This window comes from Lepus europaeus, chromosome 3 (assembly GCF_033115175.1).
Source record: "Lepus europaeus isolate LE1 chromosome 3, mLepTim1.pri, whole genome shotgun sequence".
Taxonomy (NCBI): Eukaryota; Metazoa; Chordata; class Mammalia; order Lagomorpha; family Leporidae; genus Lepus; species Lepus europaeus.
Window position 1 is genome coordinate 41,770,616 of NC_084829.1, and position 17,986 is coordinate 41,788,601.

The following is a 17,986-nucleotide window of genomic DNA, read 5'->3' on the forward strand; positions in this document are numbered from 1 at the left end:
TTCGGATCGGTGCAGCACGCCGGCCGTACTGGCCACTTGGTGGGTGAACCAATGGAAGGAAGACCTTTCTCTCTGTCTCTCTCTCTGTCTAACTCTGCCTGTAAAAAAAAAAAAAAGATTGATTTTTCCTTATTTTAAAGGCAGAATAATAGAGCAAGAGAGGGCAAGAGATCTTCCTCAGCATAGCTCTGGCCGTTGCGGCCAATTGGGAAGTGAACCAACGGAAGGAAGACATTTATCTCCATCTCTCTCACTGTCTGTAACTCTACCTGTCAAATAAATAAATAAAATCTTAAAAAAAAAAAAAAAAAGATCTTCCATCCATTGTTTCACTCCAAATGGCCACAGTGGCCGGGGCTGGGCCAGTTCAAAGCCAAGAGCCAGGAACTCCATCCAGGTCACCACATGGGTGGCAGGGGCCCGAGTCCTTGGGCCATCTTCTGCTACCTTCTCAGGAGCATTAGCAGGGAGCTGGATCAGAAACGGGGCAACTGGGACTCAAACTGGGGCTCCCGCATAGGATGGCCTTGTTGTGGGAGGTGTTTATTCCTCTGCACCACAGTGCCAGCCCTGTTTCTGTTTTCATAACGGATGCCCCTCTGTAATTTGATTGGGTGCAGATAACATGTGTTTCATTGTTTAGCGTTGGTTTGTTGCGTTCCTTTAGGCAGTGTTGGGTTTTCTTCTGGCACAGTTAACACACTTGGAGTCACATTTTTTTCCTTTGCTGCTTGCCTTTCAGATTAGGACAGATACAGAGGAGCTGTTTGTCTGAGGTGAGTTAAGACGTCTCCTAAGACAACGCCTTCTGAGGATTGTACCCAATATCCCGTGTATTACAAGCTCTTTCCACTCTGCCTGTTGGGAATGCAAACTAATCTGGCCCTGTGTGAGCTGCAGGCATGGCTCAGCCTCCAGCCCTTCCTCTCATGGTATGGAAATCGGGACGCAGCCCGAGCCTCCAGGAGACACCTCCACAGATCCTGGGATATACACTGCGCCCCTCCCGTGAGCTCTACAAATCCGAGCCCCGCGGCCTCTCGAACTCGCAATCTGTTTTCTCCATCAGCAAGACACCCAGGCTGGGTTTGGATTCCCCACTGCTTGCCCTGAAACCTGGAAACCGCCTTAGGCAGTGAGCTTCCCTTTGCTCAGAGTCCTGGGCCTTGAGTTGCCTTTGTTCAAAGTCTGAAAACCATTCTTGTGTCACAGCAGGTTAAGCCACCACCTGGAGCACTGGCATCCCATAGGGGCACCAGTTCAAGTCCCAGCTGCTCCACTTCCGATCCAGCTCCCTGATGGTGCTCCTGGCAAGGCAGTGGAAGATGGCCAAGTGCTTGGGCCCCTGCACCCATGTGGGAGACCCAGAAGAAGCTCCAGGCTCCTAGCTTCAGCTTGGCCCAGCCCCAGCCATTGCCAACAATTGGGGAGTGAACCAGCCGAGAGATCTCTTTTTCACTATCTTTCTCTGTTACTCTGCATTTCAAATAAATAAACAAATCTTAAAAAAAAAAAAAAAAGCAGAGAGAAAGAAAATCAATGTTTCCCATGATTTCTCTGCAGTCCTGGGTTTTATTTTTTATTTATTTTTTAATTTTTTTTTTATTTTTGACAGGCAGAGTGGACAGTGAGAGAGAGACAGAGAGAAAGATCCTCCTTTTGCCGTTGGTTCACCCTCCAATGGCCCCCGCGGTAGCGCGGCGCACCGCGCTGTTCAGATGGCAGGAGCCAGGTGCTTCTCCTGGTCTCCCATGGGGTGCAGAGCCCAAGCACTTGGGCCATCCTCCACTGCCTTCTCGGGCCATAGCAGAGAGCTGGCCTGGAAGAGGGGCAACCGGGACAGGATCGGTGCCCCGACCGGGACTAGAACCCGGTGTGCCGGCACCGCAAAGCGGAGGATTAGCCTGTTGAGCCACGGCGCCGGCCTCAGTCCTGGCCGCTCTGTGCCATCTGAGAGCAACATTGGCCGGATGTGCTCCTGTGGGCCGGGTACTCATCCTGTCTGCGCCTCCGTTTTCCTGGAGTCAAATGTAGGGGCAGCAGCAGGTGCTCTGAGAAATGTTATGTGTTCAGCCTGGCGTGCCGTGCGTAGGCGTGGGATAAAAGCCATTCTTCCAGGGACCACCAAGACCCCCCAGCACGGGCTCCCCCAGTCTCCACCCTCCGTCACTCCGAGGAAGGAGCCCTCCATGGTCTTAGTTGTCCTGCTTTCTCTTCATCCCCTCGCCCCTTTTCTTTTTAGGTTTTCACCTTTTATTTCCACAGACTCTCTGCAGACAGAAACGCACACCTGCCTACGAGCTTCTAGACACAAACAAACCCACGCCTTCCCTCTCGGCTCCCTCCCCTCCAGCACCCTCTCTTCTGCTGCGCTTCCTTTCACTGCCAGGATTCCTAAAAGAGGAAATTTCCTGCTCTGTGCTGGCACCCTGCTCCCCGCCCGCTCCCCTGCACCTCGGCACACCCCGCCCCTGCACAAGCCCTGTTCTGTCTCCAAGAGTCAGCCTAGTGGCAGGAACCCAACTGTGTGAACTATCAGTGCTGCTGCCCAGCGGCTGCATGAGCAGGGAGCTGGAGTCGGGCCCACACCCAGGCACTGTGATAGGGGACACGGGCATCGGGACCCCCAGGCTGGACACAGGGCACCTTCTGCCCCAGGAGCCTCTTCGTCACCCTTGCTCCCCTCAGCTCCCTGGAGAATATGACATAGGATGAAACCTGTTCTTGGGGCTTTCATCACCCTATACCCCAGATAGCCATTAAAGCCGGACAAAGGGGCCCCTGGCCAAGCAAGGAGCCCAAAGGGCCAAAGAAACCTGGCCTCCTGCAATACAGCAGGCCACTCTCCTGGGACAGAGCCGGCACCCAGTGGGTGCTCTGTCAGGGTTTGTTGAATGACAGAGAGCGGGTAAATCCATCCCACGTCTGACTGCACCCAGAAAGTCTGCCTTCCCCAGCAGGTGGGAGCGCTGGAGTGAGAAGGTGGTTACAGACCGCAGCTCGGCACTTAAATTCTGGGCGTGCTCTGAGCGAGTCATTCCATGGCCCGGCCTCTGCGCATTCCCCGGCAAAGTGGGGATGACAGTAGCCCCTACTCAACAAGGGCGCTGTGAAGGGTGAAAGAGCTCAGTCGCTGGCCTCTGTTTCCCTGGGTCCGTGCCCTATCTTGTGCCTTTTGTCCTGGCTGGAAAGCCACCGTCACCTTCTCTGTTTAGTGAAGTCTAGCTTAGGCTTAGTGGGGCCCAACTCAGCCACACCACTTCCTTGAAGCCTTCCCGGGTTCCCACAGTGTGGTGCCTCCTCCCCAGTTAAACAGCTGTGATATATTCCCGAAAGCCACATTCGCACTCAGCCTGGAGTTGGGGTTAACCCTATCTGTGCCTCACACTCCTCTGCAAGTGTGAACTCCACCACTGATACTTAATGGATAATTAATTAATGGTTGCAGTATAGATACTCGAACAGTGTTTTGTTTTGTTTTAAGATTTACTTTAATTGTTTGAAAGTCAGAGTGACAGAGAGAGGGGGGAGAGACAGAGAAAGCAATCTTCCACCCACTATTCACTCCCCAAGTGGCCGCAACAGCTAGGGCTGTGCCAAGCTGAGGTCAGGAGCCTGGAACTCCATCCGGATCTCTCACAGGGGTGGCAGGAGACACAGCTCTTGGGCTGTCTTCTGCTGCTTTCCCAGGTGCATTCCCAGGAAGCCGGATAGGAAGGGAGCAGTGCTCCTGGATGGAATGTGGGGGCCACGGGTAACACCTTAGCCCTCTGTGTCACAGCGCCAGCCCCCAGCAGCGTTCTGATAGATCTACAAGGGCTGTTCTTCAGGGAGTCCTGGACTCAGGCCTCCAAGGTAGCAGATACATTTCCTCCAGCTGCCTCCGGCTGCCAAGGCACTGTGACTTGTTAATGAGCAGTAAGTTAATGAGCAGCCAGGAGCTCACCTGGGCAGGCGGGGGGACAGGCAACAGGCCCTTGCCCATCTGTGCTGGAAGTGTGATAGGGAGACGAAACGACACCATGGTTTCAAAGGTCTCGCCGGTGGCCTTGGAGAAGACGGTGGTCCGATGCTCTGTGTGGTTTTGGCGGGGCTGGGAGTGTTGGGAGGAATGGCGCCCACAGGGAGAGGGGCTGGTGGGGTTGCTGTTGGGAGGAGTCCATTTGGCTCGAGGACTCTGTACTGCGAGCCCCACGCTCGCCAGTGACTCACAGCAGTGGCTTCCAACAATGTAAGTTTTTACCAGGCAGCTCGGGTCAGAGGTCCAACCTGGGTCTCCTGGGGTAACCAAAGGCCGTTGGCAGGGCTGCTGGTTCTCTCTGGGGCCCTGCCCCATCCTTTATCTGTGAAGCTGGTGATGGAAGGCCCAGTCCAGGGCCAGTGCTGGGGGACAGCAGATTAAGCCACCATCGGCGACACCAGCATCCTGTACAAGTGCTGATCCAAATCCCAGCCGCTCCACTTCAGATCCAGCTCCCTGCTAATGCTCTTGGGAAAGAAGTGGAATATGGCCCAAGTGCTTGGACCCCTGCCAGCCACATGGGAGACCCGTATAGAGTCCCAGGCTCCTGGCCTGGTCTTGGCTTAGCCCTAGCCATTGAGGCCATTTGAACCAGTGGATAGAAGGTCTCTTCGTCTCTCCTTTCTCTCTCTCTCTCTCTCTCTCTCTCTCTCTCTCTCTCTCTCTAACTCTGCCTTTCAAATAAATAAATGAATCTTTTTTAAAAAGATATTTAATTGAGAGGCAGAGTTAGAGAGAGAGAGAGAGAGATCCTCCATCTGCTGGTTCTCTCCCGAAATGGCTGAAATGGCTGGAACTGGGCTGATCTGAAGCCAGGAACCAGGAGCTTCTTCCAGGTCTCCCATGGGGTGCAGGGCCCCAAGGACTTGGGCCATCTTCTACTGCTTTCCCAGGCCATAGCAGAGAGCTGGATTGGAAGTGGAGTAGCCGGGACTCGAATGGTGCACATATGGGATGCTGGCACCGCATCGAGGCTTAACTCACTATGCCACAGTACCAACCGAAAATAAATAAACCTTAAAAATATATATTTGGAAAAAAGGAAAGGTGCAGTCCTGTGCCGCTGTGTCCCTGACCTCCTGTCACCCCATTGTGTGCTCTCTGATCACAGCCGGGAAAGCTTCCCTGCCCCGCCTGGAGTCCAGGGCCATCCTCCCACTTCACCACCGGCGCCCTTTCTCCAGGATGCACAAATTCCAGGGACATCCCTGCGTGGGCCGGACTCGGGGTCTGCCTACCCCAGTGCAGCGCTTACAGATTGCTCTGAGCTTGTTTGCATGAGGGCAGCACCCAGCCTCACCCTGCAGCCCCCTCCCCATCATCACATCACAGAGCTCCCCGCCCACCCCAGGCCAGACACTGCCCTAAGGACTTTATGTCTTGTTGGATTCAACCCTCCCCAAGCGCCTGTGAGGCTCCCCACTCCCTGGGTGTGGGTGCCCGTCATGACTTCCGGTCAGAGCCGCCTGACAGCCACCTCAGCAGCCATGCGGTCAAGGGCAGCGTGGTGGCGTAACTCACGGTCACAGGACTGATGAGAGTCAGGCCTCACCTCCGTGGCCTCCCTCCCCAATGCCATGATCCCAGCCTCCTCGTGAGAAGCCCACAGCCAGATTCCAACCGAGGGACAGCCTACCATTGACCTACCGGCCTGCCTCCCAGCGCTCAAGCCCATCACCCCCCAGAATGGTCTCCAAGCTGTCACAGCCAGGAGGAAGCTGAGGGTCCTGGTGATGGAAGGTAACGCGGGGTCCTGGCTCAGCAGAAGCCCCCTGGGTTAAGTCTGCAGCAACGAGGGCCGTGGTTAACAGTGACATGTCGGCATTGGTTCACGCCTTGTAACTCAGGTTAATAGCAGGGAAAGCAGGCCACGACTTGCATGGGAACTCTGTATTACTTCTCGATGTTTCTATAAACCTAAAGCTGTGCTAAGTAAAGTCTACCATAAAAAGAAGCCCTCGATTTAAAAAATCTCCACAAGGCAGGTGCTATGGTTAGCCCCCTTTCACAGGTGGGGAAACTGAGTCATAAGGCCGTAACTCGCCCCATGAGTGGTAGAGCAGAGATTTGAAGCAACGTGTTCCAGCTCCACGTCTGTGTTCTCTTTCTTTTTTCTTTTTCTTTTTTTAAAGATTTATTTATTTATTTGAGAGGTAGAGTTACAGAGGGAGGAACACAGAGAGAGAAAGGTCCTTCATCCTCTGGTTCACTCCCCAAATTGGCAGCCATCTGTGAAGCCCAGTGCACGTCCTTGTGTCATGAGGCCGACACCCTCCCCGCACCGGCCCCGTCATCAGCCCGTGCACGGCTGCCTCCAAGGCTGGATTTCCCCTTTGTGTAGGGCATCAGTCGTACTGGATCTGAAAGATTTCGTGGTTAAATCCGCACAGACCCCATTTCCAGATCAGGCTGTGCGCTGAAGGGCTATGAGTCGGCACTCCAGCCTATCTCTTTTGGAGCACAAAACTCGGCCCGCGATACTCCCCTTCTACCCTCTCCCCAGCCCCTGCTTGCCTCTGGGTTATTCATGTCTCTGCCTGTTCTAGGGGTTCAGATAACGGAGTACAAAAGTTGTCCTTTTGTGTCTGGCTTGCTCCACTTAGCATGAGTTTTCCAGAGTCATCGCACCGTGGCGTGTAGCACAGCTTCCTCCTTGGAATGGCTGCATAGTATTCCATGGTTTGTATACACATTGATGTATCCATTCCTCTGTCGATAGACATTGGGGTTATTTCCATCCTTAGGCTACTTTTTTTTTTTTAATTTTTTGACAGGCAGAGTTAGAAGAGAGAGACAGAGAGAAAGGTTTTTCTTTGCTGTTGGTTCACCCCCCAAATGGCCGCTACAGCCGGCGCACTGTGCCGATCCGAAGCCAGGAGCCAGGTGATTACTCCTGGTCTTCCATGCAGGTGCAGGGCCCAGGGACTTGGGCCATCCTCCACTGCCTTCCCGGGCCACAGCAGAGAGCTGGCCTGGAAGAGGGGCAACCAGTACAGAATCCGGCACCCTGACCAGGACTAGAACTCCGGGATGCCAGTGCTGCAGGCGGAGGATTAGCCTAGTGAGCCGCGGCGTCGGCCCATCCTTTGGCTACTTTAAATGTTGTTGTGATGAACAAATCTCTCTCTCAGTCCTGCTGCTTCTACACTATTCTGACAGGGTACCTGTATCAGTTTTAAAAAACTGATCATCAGGGTGGGCATTGTGCCATAGCAGGTTAAGCAGCCAATTGGGGTGCCTGCATACGTTATAGGAGTGTCAGTTCAAGTCCCGGCCATGCTGCTTCCTTATTGTTTTGAATTAAGTAGTTAATTTATTTAAAAGGCAGAGCAACTGATGGAGAGAGAGAGAGAGAGAGAGAGAGAGAGAGAATGTATCTGCTGGGTTACTCCCCAAATGGCTGCACCAGCTAGGTCCCCAAGCTAAGAACTAAGAACTCCTGTTCTCCATGTGGCCCTACAAAACACAGAAGGGAGAGAACAAGGCTGAGAGCTAACAGGCATTAGCTCATGCAGATCCCCCCCCCCCACCGAGTCCCTTGGTCTCCCCTTGTGCCCATGCCACTCTGTTTCAATTTGACCTCATCACAGGTTTTACTCTAGAACTACATGTCATTGTTGACAAGCATATTTTGTGTCTCCTCTCACTAGAATACAACCTCCTTGTGGACAGAGTTCTCTTGCTTGCTGGTATATAAACATAAAAATAAATATAAAAGTATTCTCCCCTGTGAAACTACAGGGGACCATAGAGGTATTGTCAAGGACCCATGAATATTCTCTCCTTCATTTTTTTCCCCAAAACATTGGTCTATTTAAAAATTTTTACTGGGGCTGGTATTATGGCATAACGGGTTAAGTTACCTACAGTGCTGGCATCTCCTATGGCCACTGATTCGAGTCCCGGCTGCTCTACTTCTGATCCAGCCCCCTGCTAATGCACCTGAGAAAGCAGCGGAAGATGGTCCAAGTGCACCCATCCTATACCCCAGTGGGAGACCTGGAGGAAGCCCTTGGCTCCTGGCTTTGGCCTGACCTACCCCTGGCCCTATGGCCATTTGAGGAGTGAACTGGCAGATGGAAGAGCTCTCTCTCTGTCTCTCCCTCTCTCTGTGTAACTCTGCCTTTCAAATGAATAAAATAAATCTTTTTTAAAAGTTTTGTTTAGAAGTTCAATTAAATTTAAATTTCACTGAGGCACACACCTCCCCTTTCATTTCTACTTCTTTTAATATACAATCCCATGCCATCTATTGCGGTTAGTCTTAGACAATAGTTATCTAACAGATATCCTAAGACTTAAGAGGGCCAGTGTTGTGGCATAGCAGGTTTAGCCACTGCCTGCAATGCCGGCATCTATAATAGAAGGCCAGTTCGAGTCCTGACTGTTCCATCACCGATCCAGCTCCCAGCTAATGCCCCGGGAAAGCAGCAGAAAATGATCCAAGTGCTTTAGCCCTGCATGCACGTGGGGGATCCCAATGGCCTAGCCCTGACCATTGCAGCCTTTTGGGGGAGTGAACCAGCGGATGGAAGATCAATCTCTCTCTCTCTCTCTCTCTCTCTCTCTCTGTCTCTCTCTCTGTAACTCTGCCTTTCAAATGAATAAATAAACCATTTTTAACAAATTCTTGGGGCAGGTGCTATGGCATAGCTAGTAAAGTTGCCGCCTGCAGTGCCGGCATCCCCTATGGGCACTGGTTTGAGTCCTGGCTGCTCCACTTCTGATCCAGCTCTCTGCTATGGCCTGGGAAAGCAGCAGCAGATGGCCCAAGTCCTTGGGTCCTTGCAGCCACATAGGAGACCCAGAAGAAGCTCCTGGTTCCTGGTTTCAGATCAGCCCAGCTCCAGCCATTGTAGCCATTTTGGGAGTGAATCAGCAGATAGAAGACCTCTCTCTGCCTCTGCCTCTCTGTAACTCTGCCTTTCAAATAAATAAATAAATCTTTTTTAAAAAATTAAAATAAAGAAAATTCTTGGGGCCAGTGTTGTAGTGTAGTAGGTTAAGCATCTGCTTGCAGTGCCGGCATCCCATATGGGCGATGGTTCAAGTCCCGGCTGTTCCACTTGCAATCCATTCTCTGCTATGGCCTGGGAAAGCAGTAGAAGATGGCCCAAGTGCTTGAGCCCCTGCATCCACATGGGAGACCCGGAGCCCTAGCTCCTGGCTTCAGCCTGGCCCAGCCCCGGCCATTGCAGCCATTTGGAGAGTAAACCAGCGGATGGAAGATCTCTCTCTCTCTTTCTCTCCCTGTCTGTGTCTGTAACTCTGTGTCTCAGGTAAATAAATAAATCTTTAAAAAAAAAAAAATTCTCCCCAACTGCTCTCAAGGGAAGAGAGCCAGTGTTTTCCACTCTTAACGTTCAAAGAAGCTGAGGTCCAGAAAGTCGCGACTTGCCCAGAGGCCCGGCTGCCGTGACATGCCTGCCTGGGAGCCGCACGCAGATCCTGGGCGCGGACAGGCGGCCTTGGCAGCTGCCTGCTCCCCGCCACGCCTCCCGGCTCTGGCTGCCCTGGCCGTGAGCCAGGACGTGCAGGCCTCTTTCATGTTCCCATGTGCTCTCGGCGCTGAGGCCAAGAAGGGCTGACTCAGCCGTGACCTCCCCAGGCCTGGTCACTTCCTTCTGCTCCAGGAAATAGGGCATCCTGGCGGCTTGGCCAAAAAGGGCCGTGACAAAGGTCGGGCACTCTCTAGCAACTGAGGCTGGGGCTGGGGAGACGGGGGCGTGGTCCTGCTGTTCTCGGGGCGGCGGGAGGGGGGCTCTTGACCACAGTCGCAGCTGTCCTTGGTCTGACCATACCGCCCACCAGCAGTTCATTCATGTGTGTGGACATTTAGAATTATCTGTAAGCGGAAAATGGTAGCGGGAATGCAAACCGGTGGACCATGGCCTAGGGGCAGGGCCATTCCCTGTAGTGGGGCTGTCCTGTGCACAGGGGGACGCTGACAGCACCCATGGCCGCTCCCTACCAGATGCCAGGAGCACCCCCAGCGCCCTCGCTCATGACAAGGCCAAATGCCTCCAGACATTGACAATGTCCCCCAACGTGGCTCAGAAGTTCTCCCGCTGGTTAATCCCGCAAACGCAGCACGGGGCTCTGCTGAACACGCCCAGTGGCCAGGAGATGGGGCTCATAGCCCCTGCCTCTCCAGGGACAGGGGCCCAGGCTTGCCTCTCATCTCAAGGGAGAGGGCGTCCTGACCTTGGGGAGCCCTGGGCTAATGGGAGATTGCACAGTCACTAGGGAAGCAAAATACGTGGTGGTTGAGAACACAGACTTTTCGGAGCCGGCGCTGTGGAATAGTAGGTTGGGCCTCTGCCTGCAGCGCCGGCATCCCATAGGGGCACCAGTTCGAGACCCGGCTGCTTCACTTCCAATCCTGCTCTCTGCTGTGGCCTGGAAAAGCAATAGAAGGTGGCTAAGTCCTTGAGCCCCTGCACCCACATGAGAGACTCGGAGGAGGCTCCTGATTCCTGGCTCCTGACTCCAGAGGCTGAAGGAGGCAAAGCAGATTCCACCGTCAAGCAGTCAGAGTGGGTACACCTGCCGACACCTTGACTTCAAAGTTCCGGTGTCGGAAGCTGTGAGACAATAAGGTGATGCCGCTTCTCAGCACCCAGTTTTTGGCTCCTCATCATGGCAGCCCTGAGAAACTAACATAGGGAGTTTTGGCTTAACAGTTACAGAGTTTCTGTTTGAGGTGGTGCAAAGCTTCAAGAATAGTAACACTGATTGCACACTGTTACATTTGTTACATTTGCCCAACCTACTGGGCTGTACATTAAAAATTGTTTAAATGGAAACTCCAGTTGCATATATTTTAAAGCAACTTCAAACTATGAATAATGTAATACACCAGACGTATACCATTGAAATGTTTACTTTCAACAGGTGAACTATATGGTATGTGAATTCTGTCTCAATAAGCGTGTTAAAAAATAGCTATGGGCCAGCATTGCAGTGCAGAGGGTTAAGCTGCTGCGTGCGACACAACCATCACATCTCAAAGTGCTAGTGCTAGTTCAAGTCCCAGCTGCTTTTTTTTTTTTTTTAGATTTATTAAGTTATCTGAGTTACAGAGAGGCAGAGAGAGAAAGAGGTCTTCCATCTGCTAGTTCACTCCCCAAATGGCCTCAATGGCTGGGAGCTGTGTCGATCCAAAGCCAGGAGCCAGGAGCTTCTTCCAGGTCTCCCACGCAGGTGCAGGGGCCCAAGGACCTGGACCATCTTCCACTGCTTTCCTGGGCCATAGCAGAGAGCTGGATCAGAAGTGGAGCAGCTGGGACTCGAACTGGTGCCCATACAGGATTCTGACACTACAAGCCAGGGCTTTAACCCGCTGTGCCACAGCGCTGGCTCCTACTCTACTTCTAATCCAGTCTCCTACTAAAGCACCTGGGAAGACAGTGGAAAATGGCCTAAGTACTTGGGTCCCTGTTCCATATGGGAGACTAGGAAAGAATTCCTGTCTCCTTGGCTTTGGCGTGGCCAAGCCCTGGCTGTTGTGGCCATTTGGGGAGTGAACCAGAGGAGGGAAGATCTGTGTGTGTGTCTCTCCCTGCCGCTGCTCCATAACTCTGCCTTTCAAATAAATAAGTCTTTAAAAAATAAATAAAAACAAAACAAAATGAAACAAAAACCAGTTTGCGTATGGAGAGGCAAAAGCCCCAGACTAGCCAACACGATACTGAGGAAGAACAAAGCCGGAGGATTTACACTACCCGACTTCAAGACACACCGTAGAGCTGCAGCAATCGAGATAGTGTGGTACTGACCAGAGAAGGGGCAGGCAGATCCATGGGCAGAGTGGGAAGCTCAGATCAGCCAGCTGACCTTTGACAAAGGAGCAACAGCAACACAACGAAGCCAAGAGCATTCTTCACAAACTGGGCTGAGCACCTGGACATCCACGTGCAAAAAACTACTCCAGAGACAGTCCTCACGCACCTCGCAGAAATGAGCGCAACACGGATCACAGAGCCACATGCTACATCATGAAAAGATGGACCAGGAAAAATCTGGAAGGCCTTGGGTTTGGCAATGACTTTTAATTTTTTTCTTTGAATTAAATATATATATATATATATATATATATATATATATATATATATATATAATTACTTGAGAAGTAGACTACTCAGAAAAAGAAAGATTCCATCCACTGGTGCCCTCCCCACATGCCTGTAATGACCAGGACTGGGCTAAGGCCAAAGATGGAAGCCGGGAACTCAGTCCCAATCTCCCATGTGGATGGCAGAAAACCAGTCATTGAGCCCTCGCTGCTGCCTCCAGCTCTGTATTAACAGGAAGCCAAGGCCGGCGCCGCGGCTCAGTAGGCTAATCCTCCACCTTGCGGCGCCGGCACACCGGGTTCTAGTCCCGGTCGGGGCACCGATCCTGTCCCGGTTGCCCCTCTTCCAGGCCAGCTCTCTGCTGTGGCCCGGGAGTGCAGTGGAGGATGGCCCAAGTGCTTGGGCCCTGCACCCCATGGGAGACCAGGAGAAGCACCTGGCTCCTGCCATCGGATCAGCGCGGTGCACTGGCCACAGCACACCTACCGCGGGGGCCATTGGAGGGTGAACCAACGGCAAAAAGGAAGACCTTTCTCTCTGTCTCCCTCTACTGTTCACTCTGCCTGTCAAAAAAAAAAAAATAATAATAATAATAACAGGAAGCCAGAGTCAGAAGTTGGAGTTGGGAATGGAACTCAGGCACCCTGATGGAGGGCTTGGGCACCCCCACGGCATTGTTGGTTTGTTTGTTTTTAAGATTTTATTTATTTGTTTGAGAGGTAGAGTTACAGACACAGATGCAGAGACAGAGAGGGAGGTCTTCCACCTGCTGGCTCACGCCCCACATGGCCTCAACAGCCAGAGCCAAATCAATCTGAAGCCAGGAGCCAGGAGCCAGGAACTTCATCTGGGTCTCCCACGCAGGTGCAGGGGCCCAAGGACTTGGGCCATACTCTACTGCTTTCCCAGGCCCTAGCAGAGAGCCAGATCAGAGGAGGAGCAGCCGGGACTCGAACTGGAGCCCATATGGGATGCTGGTGCCGCAGGCAGAGGCTCAGTCCACTGCGCCACAGCATCGGCCCCAAGGGGTCTTAATCACTAGGCTAAACACTTGCCCTGATGATGACTTTCAAGAAACTTCACCAGAGACATGGGCCACAAAAGTAACAAATGATAAAGCAGACTCGATTAAAGTGAAAATCTCTCTTGAAAAGACACTGCCGATGAAATGAGTCAACAAGACACACTGAAGAAAGAAAATGTTTAAATGTTTGCAAAAGACATATCTGATAAAAGACTGTATCCCCAAACTTACAAAGAACCCTTAAAACTCAACAATAGGAAAATGAATCACCTGATTTTAAAATGAGAAAAGACTTGAACAGGCACCTCGCCAAAGATGATAGGTAGATAGCAAATTAGCATATAAAAAGACACTGTGTGCTCATGTGTCATTGGAAAAATATGAATTAAAGCAAGGAGACACACCCTATTAAGATGGCAAACATCCAAAACACTGACAACACCAAATGCTGGGGAGCAGTGGAGCAACACAAACCCTCAGTCACCACAGGTGGGGATGCAAAATGGTGCGGCCACATTGGAAGGCAGTGTGGTGGCTTCTTCCAAAGCTACACCCATTCTTACCCCACGATGCGGCACTGTACGCCATGGAAGTTACCCAAATGGTTGGAAACTTAGATTCACAAAGAAATTTGTACGTTGACAGTTTTACTCATAATTACAAAAACTTGGAAGCAACCAAACTGTCCTTCAATATATGGATAAATAAATTCTGGTACACGCCAACAATGGACCAGCATTCCGGGCTGACGAGAAGTGATCCATCAAAGCCACAAACAGATGTGGGAGAACCATAAGCATCTATTATTAAGTGAAAGAGGTCAATTTGAAAAGGCTATGTGCGGTGTGATTCCAGCCCTAGGACATTCTGGAAAAGCCAAGACTATAGAGACTGTACCAAGATCAGTGGTTGTCAGGAGTTAGGGAGACAGAAGGATGAATGGACAGAGCACAGAGGGTCTTTAGGGCAGTGAAACTGTTCCGTGTGATGCCATCATGGTGGATCCATGTGATCATCTGTCTGGCAGAGGCCACAGAGCACACAGCACCATGGTGAGCCCTAGAGGGTGGGCATTTAGCCCAGCAGTCACAACGCCCATGTCCCACAGCAGAGTGTCGGCATCCAGCTTCCCCCAGTGCAGACCCTGGGAGACAGAGGTGATGACTCAAGTAACGGGGTTTCTTCCACCCATGTGGGAGATCTGGACTGCTTTCCTGGCTCCTGACCCTGGTTCCAGCCCATTGCTGGCCATGGAAGGCCTTGGGGGGGGGGGTGAACCAATAGATGGGAACGCTCTCTCCCTATCTCCATCTCTCTCTCTCTCTCTCTCTCTCTCTCTCTCTGCTTCTCAAATGATGATAATTTTTTTTTTTTTACAAAGAGTAAGTCCTGATGTAACTATGGACTTTGGGTGACAAAGATGTGCCAGCGTAGGTTCACTGATTGTAGCAGATGTACTCTCCCATGGGAGGTGTTGAGGTAGGGAGGCTGGGGAGGGGAGGGGAGCAGTTTCCACTCAATTTTATTTTTAACCTAAAACTGCTCTAAAGTAGTGTCTGTGGGGGCTGGCACTGTAATGTGGGAGGTTAAGCTGCCACTTTCGATTCCAGCATCCCTTACCAGGGTGCCCAGCCTCCTTGATGCAGCCATGTGCGGAGTGAACCAGTGGATGGAAGATCTCTCTCTCCCTCTCTCTCTCTCTCTCTCTCTCTCTCTCACTCTGTGTTACTCTACTTTAAAAAAAAAAAAAAGATTTATTTACTTACTTAAAAGGCAGAATTACAGAGAGAGAGAGACAGAGGCAGAGAGAGAGAAAGAGAGAGAGAGAGAGAGAGAGAGAGAGAGAGAGAGGATCTTCCATCCACTGGTTCACTCCCCAGATGGCCACAACTGCCAGAGCTGAGCTGATCCAAAGCCAGGAGCCAAGAGCTTCTTCTAGGTCTCCCATGCCAATGCGGGGGCCCAAGGACTTGGGTCATTTTCTCCTGCTTCCCCAGGCCACAGCAAGGAGCTGGATTGGGAGTGGAGCAGCTGGGACTTGAACCAGCTCCCAGATGAGATGCCAGCACTGCAGGTGGCGGCTTTACTGGCTATGCCACAGCGCCGGCCCCATCACTCTACCTTTCAAATAAAATAAACAAATCTTTTTTTTTCTTTTTTAAAGAGTCTTTAAAAAAAAAACTCAAATGCTGGCACAGCCCAGAAAACTTCAACAAACTCATGAATTATAACTAAATAAAGTTTAATTGCTTTTTTTATATGTAACTATTTATTTGAGATGCAGAGGGGCAGAGAGAGAATGCGACAGAGAGACAAAGAGGTCTTACATCTGTTGGTTCCCTCCCCAAATACCTACAACAGCCAGGGCTGGGGTCAGGCCAAAGGCAGGAGCAGGGAACCCAATCCAGGTCTCCCCTGTGGGTGGCAGTGGCCCAAGCATCTGGACCATCCTCTGCCGCCTCCCCAGGTACATTATCACGAAGCTGGATGAGAGCAGAGCAGCTGGGACGCAGCCACTCGAGGCGGTCACCCACTGCCTTCCAGGGTGTGCACTGGCAGGAAGCTGTGTGGGAAGCAGAGCAGAGACTCAAACAGCCACTCTGATACAGGGTGTGGGCATCCCAAGTGGCAACTTAATAATCACAGCACCAAATGCCTGCCCACGAATCACTTGTTATAAAAAAGATTTGGGGACCCTTGTGTGAGCAAATGATACATAATTGCCACCTGGAGGATCATTTAACTGGGTGCTGGGATGAAGGACAAGAGCTAATGTGGGAGTGGAGGATCAGCGAGGACCTTGTGCCCCGCAGCCCCACAGAAGACAGTGCTGACCGGGAGCACATGGGGCGCCCCTGTCTGTGCTTCAGTGCCTGCACCTGTGAAGTGGGCAGTGCTGGTGCTGAATGTGAATTGCTACTTAACATTACAGAGGTTGAGTCGGCTTGTTGCCCTAGTTGCCGTGAAGTGCCATAAGCTGTGTCCATTGCATAGGCGGTGCTGGCGAGGGTTGGCAAGCGTAGCTCAGCACAATGGAGAAGGCGTGAAGCTGCCTCACGGGCTGCCTGTGAGCACCAGAAGAAAAGTGCTTAGCAAGATTTCCCGTTCATGGAGAGCTAAGGACACTGTGCAGGTGCTCCCATCATCTACCCCGCAGTGGAGAAGGGGAACTATAGTGTCCCTAGGCTTAGCTGGGAGAACTTGGGGCTCAGAGAGGTCTAGAGATGTGCCCAAAATCACACAGCAAGGTAAAGGTGACTGAGCCAGGATGCAAAGCAAGCCACACTCTCCCTACCATGCCCTGTCACGTTCTGGGTGCCCCAGTGGCAATCAGAAGGAGGAGGGATGCAGAGAGCTGCGTCTCCATCTACAGCAGCCAACCTGGGCACACCAAGGAGGGTGTCACAGCTCTCGCCATGTGCTGCAGGCCTCTCCTGGGATGGGAATGAGCTCTGTACTTGGTCTCAGAACGTGCCATGCAAATCCCAGCTCCACCTGTGGCTGGCCGGCACGCCGCTTCACCAGTTTCCTCATCTGTAAAATGGGGGGTCATAACCATCTAGACTCTTGTGTGCATTGAAGGAAGCGACAAATCTGTAAGTGTCGAGCAGGAGCTTGGTGGATAGAACATGCTCGACGTATGTGCCGACCACCACCAGGAACAGGGGGCGGATGGAATCAGGCTCCCCTCACCCCACTGCAGGCCCTTTCCTTCAGGAAGGGGGCAGTAGGAGCCCTGATCCCTGCTCAGTGCCCATGTGTGTAAGGCTGGCGGCGTGGAGGAGGGAGGCGGTTAGAAGAAAGAGGTATGGATTCTCAACCCCAAACCAGCAGCGTCCCCCTACACACAGAAACACACCCTCTTCTGGGACTGTCCTGTCCCCCATCCCTCAGGGCACCGAGATCACAGCTGGGGTCCAGCTGCAAAACCCAACCGGCCCTGCCCTGCACCAGAGGCAGGAAGTAGGGGAAGAACTGCACCTGTTGCTGGCCGCCAAGGGGCGGTGGGTGCCAGCGGCTGGGGCTGCGCCAGGCCCTGTGACTCCAGTCTCCTGTGCACGGGCCTGCTCTACCATGGGAGGGGGTGCCCAGGGCCCACGCAACAGCTTACTGGCACTGTTGCTGCCTGCCCGCAGGGTATGGGGTGGGGAGGAGGGAGGAGCCTGGAGGGAGCACTGGATGGAGAGTCTGGACTTCCAAGGTTTGGTGAGAACCTGCTTCTGCCTCTGACTCGGCCCTGCTAGCCCTCGCCACTCGCTGGGCTCTGCTTCCCGAGCTGGGAGCCTATAGCCAGGTACTGAGCTCCGCGAGGCAGACCCAGTGCCAGCAAATACACTGGTGGACAAGGCGTTCGTGGGTTCATTCTTCCAACCAATGAGTGAGCAGCAGGTCAGAGGTGACGTGGTCTGTGAAGGCAGGGGTGGGGGTGGCAGGGAGGTTGGGCTCTGGGACAGTGACACAAGCAGAGGGAATGAGGAAGGGGCCTGTGAATATCTCTGAGCAGAGGGGAGAGTGACTGCAAAGGCCCTGAGGTCAGAGGGCTCCTGGCAATTTACAAATAGGCAGGAGGGTGGGGCAAAGGCGGCTCCTTTGAGGCTGAGCTGGTTAGCAGGGCCCTCAGTGAGGTGGGGCTTGGGCATGGGTTCAGGGCCCATGCTGGCTTCGTGTGTGTTGTCTATTGGGAATGGAGCGTCTCTGGCCTCTGCTCACTTCCCAGGGAGGTGTCCTGGCCAGGACCCTCAGGCAGAAACCATGTCAGGGCGGGGACCAGGGTGCAGCAGGTGAGGCCTACAGTGAGACACCTGTCTCAGGTGCAGCCCTTAAGAAACACTGAGTAATTAGCATAAATAGTATTTTTTTTTCCTA